Source organism: Phyllostomus discolor, chromosome 9 (assembly GCF_004126475.2).
Source record: "Phyllostomus discolor isolate MPI-MPIP mPhyDis1 chromosome 9, mPhyDis1.pri.v3, whole genome shotgun sequence".
Classification (NCBI taxonomy): Eukaryota; Metazoa; Chordata; class Mammalia; order Chiroptera; family Phyllostomidae; genus Phyllostomus; species Phyllostomus discolor.
The window spans coordinates 43,833,525-43,845,021 of record NC_040911.2 but is presented as its reverse complement, the minus strand read 5'-3'; the positions used below and the strand labels follow the sequence as shown (position 1 = coordinate 43,845,021).

The following is an 11,497-nucleotide window of genomic DNA, read 5'->3' as shown; positions in this document are numbered from 1 at the left end:
TTATTTAAGGCAAGAGTCTGTAACATTCAAACTATGACCTCACTTTCCACACAGTGTTCTGGGTACTCTAATTCAGCAGGCACAACCCAGAAAATTGGGCTCTCTCTTTCCCCCAGCTCCCAGTCTGGGGCCACAGTTTCACCTTGAGAGGGACAGGCTGCTACCATCCCCATCTGTTTCAGACCCATTTTGTAAAAGTTCAATTCCAGGCAAGCGTGACTAAGAGATCCAGGGCTCCTTTATTACACCTAAAGTTCCATTTGTAGAAACTCTACTCAGGTTCAGCAAACTGAGAATACTAGTGCCCTGATCACTCTAGCCATAGCTCACACGGAAGGCCCAGGTTCCACCCAAGGAAAGGCAAGCCAAGAAGATGGGGGCCATCTCTACCACTCCATCTACTGGTGAGGCAGGTGTCACTGTGGGAAAAGTGAACCCCCGTGTTCTGCCCCAGCTCTCGTATGGTGATACAGAGCTTCTGCCAGAGGAAGAAGTAAGTCTCCAGAATGATGAACTCCACAGCTCTGGCTGAGGGGGCTGACTTTTTTAGGAACACAGCATGGAGAGTTTCATACCTAAGGACGTTATCAAAAGCAATGAACATCTTGGGAGAAAGCAATTGAGAGGGCACTAATAGCTCCATGATACAAGCAGGAATAAGCAAAATAGCAGAGCGATGAGAAGTTTAACAGAAACAGTGGAAAGAGGTAGCCAGAAGAGCCCTCCTGAGATCATGGTGACCAGAAAGGCTGGTTGCAAGTACTTGGCTGCACTCATTTAGGAGCAATGAGAACTGGATGTGGACAGACTGGGAAACATCCCTTACACTCCACTTAGATCAGTCATCAAAGCACAGAAGCCTCCCTGGTGCTAGGGGTTTCACCAAAAACTGTCTAAACAAAATCTAGGCCCAGAGGCAATCCCTAGGAAAGCAGGCTGAAGAACAAAAATCATACCTGTCCCTGGCAGTCTGAAAGACTGTGTGTATGCCTAAGACTGCTCCTTCTCAGAAGTTCTGGGAGAGGAGAAATCCAAGCTAGCAGTCCCTGATTAAATGTGGAAGCAACCACATCAACTACTTAAACTGTAATCACAGCCTACAAGCCAGACACACATCACATGGTAAAGAGTACAAATATACCTGGTAACAGAACTTAAGCACAACTTTTGACAAATAGGTGACTTATGCTGTAGGAGAAATCCCTAGATAACCAGGCTAAATATAAAACAAGAAGCTATGAGGGATGGGGGAAAGAGATTTCTAGTCATTAAATATATAAATGACCAAGAAAACAGCAAGAATGGGGCAAGAGGTCACAGTATGCACAGTTGCTACAATATATTACTCACAATGTCCAGTTTTCACCAAAAAAATTACAAGCCAAGAAAAATGTTACTGTGTATTAGTTTGCTAGGGCTGCCATAACAAAATATCACATACGGGTAACTTAAATAACAGCAATTTGCTTTCTCAAAACTCTGGAGACTAGGAGTCTAATATCAAGGTATCATCAGGTTTAGTTTCTTCCAAGACCTCTCTCCTTAACCCATAGTTGGCCATCTCATCTCCCTCCCAAGTCTTTATATGGTCTTTCCTCTGTGTGTGTGTATTTATCCTAATCTCTCCTTATAAGAAAACCAGTCATATTAGACTTGGGTCCAACCATATGGCCTCATTTTATCTTAATTACCTATTTAAAGTCCCTTTCTCCAAATACAGTAACATTCTGATGTACTAGGGGTTAGTTCTTCAATGTACAGTTTTTAAGGGGGAAACAATTCAGCCCATAACAGACCCATAAACAGAAAAACATGAAGGAAATAGAAACTGTTTTTAAAGGTGCCCAGAAAACTGACTTAGCAGAAATTATTTCAAAGCAGTCATTATAATTATGTTCAGTGAACCAAAGGAGAGCTTGTCTAAAGAATTGACTGAAAGACGTGATGACTGTGTCATAAAAAATGTCAATAAAAAGAGAAATTATAAATTCCATGGGAATTCTGACTTGAAAAGTACAATCACATAAATGAAAAAATGATTAAAGAAGCTCAGCAGGAGATTTGAGCTAGTAGAAAAAGAGAATCTGCGAAATTAAAGAGATCAATAGAAACTATATAATCAGAGCGGGGAGAGAGAGAGAGAGACAGAGTGTGGGGAAATGAATGGCACCTCAGAGGAATGCGGAGCACCATTCACCATACTAATTTACATCTAATAGGAGTACCAGGAGGAAATATGAAAGAGAAAGATGCAGTAAATACACTCAAAGAAACAATATCTGAAATTTTTTCTATTTTTGATGAAAAGCATTAAGTTACACATCCAATAAGCTCAGTAACTCCAATTTTGAGAAGCACAGAGACACACACCTAGTCACATAACAGTCAAAAGGTTGAAAGACCAAGAGAAAATCCTGATAACAAGAGAAAAATGATTTATCATATATAAGGAAACCTCAGTAAAAGTTAAAAAAAACCTGCCAACTAAGAATTTTTTCTAGCAAAATTATCTTTGATAAAATGAAATTAAAATACAGTCTCATATAAACAAAAGCTGTTTGTTGACCTGACTTACAAGAAGTACTAAATGGAGGTTTTGGGGCTGATAGTAGACCATACCAGAGAATTCTTTGAATCCACATGAAAAAGGAAAGAGTACTAATAAAGGAAATTATGTAGGTAAAAATAAAATTATAATTATAAAAGTATAATTATTCTCATCTCTAAACTTATTTAAGAGCAAATGAATAAAACATATGCATAACATAGTATTGTTGGATTTATAACGTGTAAATCAATACATTTCACAGCAACAGCACAGAGAATGTAGACAGGAGCAGACTTGCGGTGCATAATGAAATGGCACCAGTGGTAGTTCAAATCCACAGAAAAAAAATTGAAGAGAACCAGAAATAGTATAGAAAGATTAATGTAATTAACTATGTAAATATATGTAGTTTATTTCTCTGTTTCTTTAAAAGGCATACATTCTATAAATTATAAATTATATAAATTATGTAATTATAAAAATAATAATTGGTTATGTATGTATATACATATACACATAGATAGTAACAATAGAATGGAATGGAATAGAGGTATATATAGTAAAATTTATTTCACTACAATCTTGTATAAATCTGAAGTAGATTTTTACAAGTTAAAATGTACATTGTAAGCACTAGATCAGTAAACTAAAAATAATACATACATGGAGGGACTCCCCCAAAATCAAAATTATCTTCTGAAGGGCAGGGCCCTTGTAGTACAGGCTTCCCTCGCTAGGTGAGTGTTTTAAGAACACATCTGTATCAGTGTACCAGCTAGCATTGTTGTGAGAGGCTACATTTGGCATCAGTGAATTTTTTTTAACATTCTTTCATTCTGGTTGCCCATTTCATGATGGGTGATTTATGAGCACACCCACCCACATCCCTCTGGGTGTTCAGCGGTTTTTGACCAAACATAACTTCACCCATGTTTCCCACCCACTCCATTCCCTCAATCTTGCCCTGAGCAACATTTTTTTTTGTTTCACCAGATGAAAAAAATCCTCATGTTTTTCCAGTGTGGAAGAGGTGAAAAGAAAAGGGCAGAAGCATCAAAAGGCATGTTTTGAGCAGTGGCAGAAAACATCTTGAAAGGTGTATTGCATTAAATGGAGAGTACTTGAAGGTGACTGAAGTTTAAACATATAAGAATAAATATACACAATTATTTATAAATAAGTTCCTTTTTGGGTCCCCCTTCATATATAAATAAAAATAAAAATTATTTAAAGAATATATTATACTTGAAAATATCCATTTAATACAAAGAAAACTATTAAGTAAAACAAGAATAAAACAGATCTGAGACATATAGAAACTGAAAAAGTAAACTGGCAAGTAAAAATCCAAATGCTACAATAAAATATTAAATATAAGTGATGCATTCAAAAGACAGAGATTATCAGATTGGATAAAGTTAAAATCCAACTATATGCTGTGTGCAAGAGATACACTTTAGGTTTAAATATACAAATAGGTTGAAGATTAATGATGAGAAAAGATATGGCATTCAAATAGCAATCTAAGGAGAATTGGAGTAGCTATATTAATATGAGACAAAATAAATAGACTTTCAAACATAAAATGGTGCTAGATATAATGATGAATATTTCATAATAATACAAGAATCAATCCACAGGAAGATATAACAATTATTAACATATATGCACCTAAGAACAGAGTTCCAAAACACAGACAGACTTGATGAAACAAAAGCAACAGAATTGAAGGACGAAATGGACAATTGAACAATAGATGAAGACTTCAGTACTCTCTCTTTAATAATAGATGGAATAACAAAACAGAAGATAAATACAAAGTCATAGACTTTAGCAACAGCAAAAAACAACTAAACCCGTCCGTCAAACACTCCACTCAACAGCAGCAGAAAAAACATTTTTCTGAAGTGCACATGAAACATTCCCAAAGACGGACCATATGGTGGGCCATAAAACAACCTTCAGTAAATTTAGAGACTAAAATTATGAAAAGTACTCTCTCTGACCATAATGGAGTTAATTAGAAAACAACAACAAAAGGAAATTTGAGGGATTCACAAATATATGGAAATTAAATAGTACATTCTAAATAATTAACAGGTCAGATCATGTGGGTTGCAAAGGATGATGCTGGCCCCCCACCCTCACCCTCTTCCAGCATGATCATATCATCGCCCAGCTCCCCTGCCAGAGATGAGGGGAGGGTGTTGGTGTGGAGGCTCGAGGCTGAGTTCGAGTTCCTGGCATCCATCTTCTACAAGAACCATGAGAAGTCCCACATCATTAGCTGAAAGCTGGACAAGCTGCACTGCCAGTTCCTAGTGCAGCTGCCAGGCAGCATGGCCTCAGCACTCATGTGGCACTGCAATGCGCAGAATCTTATCCATCTTCTTCACCAGTACGGTTTGTGGGCTCTGATGACCTAAATCTGACAATGGTTCTGGAGAGTCTAGAAGATACTAAGGACAAAAGTAGCTTTGTCAGCAACTCACATGTGACATGTGAGTTCTGCAGTTTATATAACCTTCCTTAGTACCTGGATATTGAGATGCTAGATCAACCATGGCCCACGGGTCAGAATAGGAGAACAGAAGAAGTGACTTTCAGAAGAGAAAGAGATGGCTGACGAATGTTAGAAGACTCAGCTCACCGTGAGATGAAGGAACAGCACCCTATTAGTGGAAAAAGTCCAAGGATGAAGAAATTAGAAAAGACAACTTGGCAATATTAAAGAAAATTAGGAAGACTCAAAGTCAAGACCACCTAAATGATATGGTGTCTGGATCTGTGCAAGCTTCAGATAAACTTATGGAAGAGCTCAGGAATATATACAGGACATAGAGTTATAAAACAGAGACTTATTCAGTGGAACTAATGAATGGCAGTTTACGTGACTGGCATGTTAAACTTCAGAAGGTCGATCCTGATAGTCCTTTGCACCGTGATCTTCAGATCTTAAAAGAAAAAGAAGGCATAGCATATATTTTGCTTAACTCCTCTTTTAAGGATAACTTTCCATTTGATCCTCCATTTGTTTGAGGCATATTACCTGTTCTCTCAGGAGGGTACATGTTGGGTGGTGGTATGTTGTGTATAGAAGTTCTCACAAATCAGGGCCGGAATAGTGCCTACTGGACAGAATCAGTCATCATGCAAATCAATGCCACCTTAGACGGAGGCAAAGCCAAAATGCTGTTTGGAGCAAATACTTATCAGTGTAATGTAGCAGTAGCCCAACAGTTTTATAATTCCATTGTACAGATATATAAGAAAAATGGCAGGTATACCCCTCCAAAGGAAGATGGCTAAATATTTTGACTTTTGTGTTTGGACCCAGTGCTGCTTTAAAGAAAATCTTTCCAATGTGCATACATCTTTGAATGCCCCTCTAACAGCACTACCAACAATATCTTAGTGGATGATCTGCCAACTGACACCCTGTATGCATTATAGCCTTCTCATTCAGCTCATTTTAGGCATCTTGGACTGAGTAGTGGGGTCTGTACTGTATTTTTATTAATAAATACATACACTGGCCACTCTTTTTTTATCTCCTTTCTTAAAAAATGAAATCTTTAAGCAGGCAAGTCAGCATCAGATTACTGAAGTTGGGACTTTAGGGTAACTTTTCCATGATGATCTCATGCATTATGAGGATTTGCAGTATATTCCATTTAGAGCCAATAAATGCTTATTTAGTGTTTAATATTGGTTTAGAAAATTTAAAAAGGAGAAAACTGTATTTGAACAATGATTAAAATAAAATTTAAAAAGAAAGAAAATTTACTGTCTTCTAAATCACAGTATCCTTTTCAGATTAAAACCATTTTATGATATTGTCAGAATAATAATAGGAAACCTGCACAACAAATTGTTAAACATTTTTTATGGCCAAGTGAATATATGAGCTGTTTCCCAGAGATGTACTCTTCACTGAGTTGTATTGTACTTTTTAGGCCAAAGAAGTGAGTATGGTTTATAGTGGTAACCTCCACTGGGGCATCACAGTCTTGTTGGGCTGAGTCTGTGCATTGGTTCAATGTTCCTATGGAGTTCTGCAGTATAGATCTTGATGTTATTGAAAGTACTAAGTCACTGTACATTTGCATTTTATTAATGGCAGGTTGTAATCATTTGTAAACTAATAAACATATAAAGTGATTGGCACATAGACTCCTTGAGCAAAAGCTGCACAGTTAAGTAAAAAAAGATATCTAATTTAGAGACAAAATTTTTGCTGTAGTCCTAACAATGGCTTTTACTTAAAGATTAAAAGAACTCTACACATGTTAATTCTTTTATAAAACCTGACTCCAATCAGTATTCTCTCCAGTTTATTACCTTACCTGAATCAGTCCTGTTTGATTGGTAATAGATTTTCTTTAATATACCCACATTTAATTTAAAAGTAACTTCTAATTATTAAGCACTTTAAAAATAAAATCCAGAAGCACATTTTTCTGCATAAACCAATTACAAAGTTCAAAAGTGTTTCTTAGGTATTTGCTTTGAGGTTCAGTTTTTAACTGTGTGAACCACATTGGAGAGACTTGGAACTTCTGCATTACTGTGTGGCTGAGAGTGTAGTAGAAAACTGTTTTTCTGGCATTCTTGTTCACATGGTTACATTTGTATAAAGTTCTGATTGCCAGTGGCTTAGACAAGTGACAAGGCAGAATTCTTTAAAGCATTATAGTTCCTTAAATCTAAAGCTAAGTCTTGAATACATTATTGAATTTTTCATATCTTATGGCTACCGGATTGACAGCTGCATATTTGGCATGCTTTGATTATTTTGGAGTTTATTTTTCACTGCAGATTTATTTGGCAATGTAAATTTTGAATATTTACATCAAGTTTATTAATATATTTTAAAAATAAATAAACAATGGGTCAAACAAAAATCCAAGATAAATTAGAAAGGAATAAAAATTAAAATTCACCAAAACTTACAGGATGAAGCTAAAGCAGGTACTGAACAACAACAATGAAAAAGGTTTGGCTGCCTATTGCCACAATAGCTAAACTCGTAAGGCAGCTGCTGATGCAAAAAGAAATAGGTTTTTCAGATGCTGCACAATCTTGGAGAATGGGGGACTCCCTGTCTTGTAGTTCACCTCCTCTGCAAAACCCAGAAAAAGCCCTGTAAGAGTAGAACAAAAGGGAGTTCCCAGAGTTCTTGCTCCATTGTAAAGTACTGTCCTTTGGAGCCTGCAGGCAGCTGCTAAGTGGTCATCCAGGTAGCTTAGTTGGTTCCTAGCTACTGTCTGGCTTCAGGCTCCCTCCCGAAGGCTCTGTGTGGAGCTGGTGCAGCCATAGCCATGCAGCTGCCAAATGGTCACATGCTCCTAGTTAAGGGAGCACGTGAATGTACCAGTGAATGCTTCATCAGGTCAGCAGGAGCAAGAGATAGAGACTCCCTCTGGAAGCTATAAGCCATGCGGCTACTAAGGCCATGTGGCCTGTGGAGAGGACAGGCCAGTGCACCAGCTGAGTACAGGTCCCAAGCATAAAGTGATGAGCCAGAGCATGTTTCTTTGTTCCCCTCAGTTTATGTTTGATTGGCTATGAGACAGGCCAGCTGCTTTCTCAGAATGACCAGTTAACTTCCTAAACTTTTGCATGTTTTGGGTGGGTCCACCTCTCCACCACTCCATTCTTACCCCAGACTGGACTGACAGGACTCTTTGGTCTAGCACCACTCCCTGCCACCATTCTGACTTCCATGGCACTTGTGCTTGCCCTCCCCTGGTCCTACCTGCAGTCACATGCTGAAAGGGTGAGGATGGGGCCTTTCCCCTTATCCAACTACCTATTTAGCTTTCAGACACGTTGGTGGGAGAGGGGTGCCTATCCATTCATCTTTCAGCTTTGGGCTTGCTCTGGGCCTTATTCATTCATCTTTCTAGCTTTCTGTGCCACTTGGGTCCTGCCCATTCATATTTCTAGCTTTTAGTGCTTCATTGTTGGAACCTTTCCCTGCCACTATCTTGGGAAATGGGGAAGGCTCCCCTGATTCAAAGTCCTGAGGCTGCCCTGCTTCCCTGCCTTCTGGGCCCAGGCTATGCTGAGGCAGCTCTACCAACTCTGAGTGAAAGCTCAAGTGCAGCCATGGAACCAGCATTCCCACTGGGGGCAGGGGACCCTGCCCTCTCTCACTCACAGTGTCTGCCAGGTTTCCTGCCACCTCTGGGCCAGGTAGTCATGCAGCCAAAATCCCATAATCAGCAGAGCATCCAGGCTCTGAGCCCTCTGCCTGCAGAGGGGCACTTCCTCCTCACTGTAGCTTGACACTGTCTGCACAGAGTCAGGCACTTCAGCTAGCTGAGAAGGGGGAGGCTAAAGTCATGGTCTTGTCCACCGGTGACAGCAGTGCTGAAATGGAAACTTATAGCTGCAAATACCTACATTAAAAATGAAGAAAGATCTCAAATCAATAACTTCACCTTCTTCCTTAATCCACTGAAAAGAAGGAACTAACTAACCCCAAAACAAATAGAATGAAATAATAATTATTATGGCAAAAATAAATCAAGTAGATAAAATAAAACAAAAAAATCAATAAAACCAAAAGTTGATTTTTTAAAAAGATCAATAGAACTGACATCCCTTAACTAGACAGACCACGGGAAGAGAGAAAACTCAAATTGCCAAATCAAGAATGAAAAACTAAACATCAATATTGATTTTACAGAAATAAAAAGGAGTATATGGAAATATTATAAATGATGTTCTCCCCAAATTAGATAACTTAGATAAAATGGGCAAATTCCTAGAAAAATAAAAACTATTGAACCTGAGTCAAGAAAAATTGAAAATCTAAATAGATCTATAACAGGTTGAATTAATTAATTTTAAAACTTCCCATAAAGAAAAGCCCTGGCCCAGATGGCTTCACTAGTGAATTATGAACCCTCCAAATGATAGAAGAAGGTATGCTTTTTAACTCATCCTATTAGACCAGCATTATGCTGATATTAAACCAGGCAAAGACATCACAAGGAAAGAAAACTGTGGTTCAATATCCCTTGTGAATATAGATGCAAAAATCCTCAGCAAAACAGTAGCAAACCAAATCCAGCAACAAATAAAATGGGTGATATAACTTGACCTAGTGGTATTACTTCTAGGAATGCAAGGTTGGTTTAATTTCCAAAAATTAAATAATGTAAATCATTTTATAATATGCTTAAAAAATCACAAGATCATGTCACTAGACACAGAAAAATGTTTGATAAAATCCAATAGTCTTTTATGATAAAACACTCAACAAATTTAGAATAAAAAGCCTCCTCAACCTGATCAAGGACATCTATGAGAAACCCACAGTTAACATCATAACTTTTGGATGAATCAGCTTCATGAAGTGAACAGAGCTTTATTTGCATTTTTGGGAAAAAAAAAAACAGGATTTGTAAGCAGAAAAGAGGTTTTGGAGAAGGAGCTGGTCTGGGACAGGGAGCATGGCAGGGTTGGCTACTGTGGCAAAACAGGCAGCAGAAGGGCCTGGGACTCTAGGAAGAGACACTTTCTAAGGAATAGTAAAGGGACTAAAGTAAATTATTAAAGAAATGCACAGAGAATATTTAAAAGTTATCAAAAAGAAACTGTTTCAAAATATTCCCTCAAATGACCCATCTCAAAGAAAGGAAGATAATTTTATTTCCATTCTTTCCTCACATTCCCAGGACCTCGATTTCTAGTACTGTTGCTACTACAGCTATTTCACTGTGGGCTACATAAACCTATAGGGAACCAGGAAACCTAGCCAGCATTTTCCCCTAAATATAGTATCTCTGGGACTAGCTCTAAACAATAACACAAAAATGAGCTTTGGGGACCTGACATAATCATAATTTGGAAAGTGGCTGTGCACAGTATTTGTTACAGATGATTTGTTTTCCTAATTATGGTTTATTAAACTTAATTCTACAGTCAGTTTCCATTCTATGAAGACACACTGGGGAAATTAAATGGCTTGAGAGTAATACATACACATGCACACACACATACACATATAAATGTGTATATATACATATATACATGCACTTTCTGGACACAGAAATCTTTTAAATGTGTTACATATACATGTATGTAACATATACACATTTTGTATATATACATATATATACATACCTATATACATATATATACATAATTGAGCACTCTAAAACTTGAGTGATCCCGCATAAAACAAGGTAGGAAAGGAAAAAAGAATTAAAGGGTGAATGAAGATTTAATATTTGGAATGGTCTGAGTTAAGATTAATGGTAATTAGATTTATCCAAGTTGGGCTTGCATCAGTCCTGAACTTGATATAGGTGGAAGTCCCAGAGCAAAAGATTTCAGGAGTGAACCTAGGGAGGAGAGAAATAGTTTCAGAAATAGTAGCTCAGGAGATTCTCCACTGGATTATATCTGGTGATTGTTTCATTAAGTTGGAAAGGGCCTTCCTCCTGCATCAGGAGCTGAATAAACAATGTAAGTAGCCAAGCAGTGAAGCAGGGAGTGTAAAGTCAGTTGACATTTTAGCCTCCTCTGAACATTACAATAACCATGGATTATTTTAACTCTAGTCACCTTATAGCAGGCAGAATTCTGAGAAAGACCCCACTGAGCCTGTCTCTTAGAATCAATCTTCTTCCCTCTGAGTGCGGGTGGGAACTGTGAAGATGAGATATCACTCCATAAGCAAGAGGGAGATTATTTCATCTGGTTCTGTCTAACCATATGAGACCTTTAAAAGCTCATAAATGTTCTCTGGCAAAATGGTCTGAGCCCCAGGTAGTATAGCGCAATCAGTCCACACTCACAGCCGTTCTTCCCAAAGCACACCCCAGTGCCATCATGGATCAGACAGGAAGGTTTCCAACTGTTAGTCACAGTCTGGGTCTGGAATTAGCACAACCCTTTCCATAACATAATCCAGGTCAAGACACAGGCTCCTCA

General features: G+C 38.0%; 1 pseudogene; it reads left to right on the top strand.

Moving 5' to 3' along the window:
* The first annotated feature begins 3,811 nt into the window (after positions 1 to 3,811).
* On the top strand, positions 3,812 to 6,267 carry LOC118496714 (annotated as a pseudogene).
* The last annotated feature ends 5,230 nt before the right edge of the window (positions 6,268 to 11,497 follow it).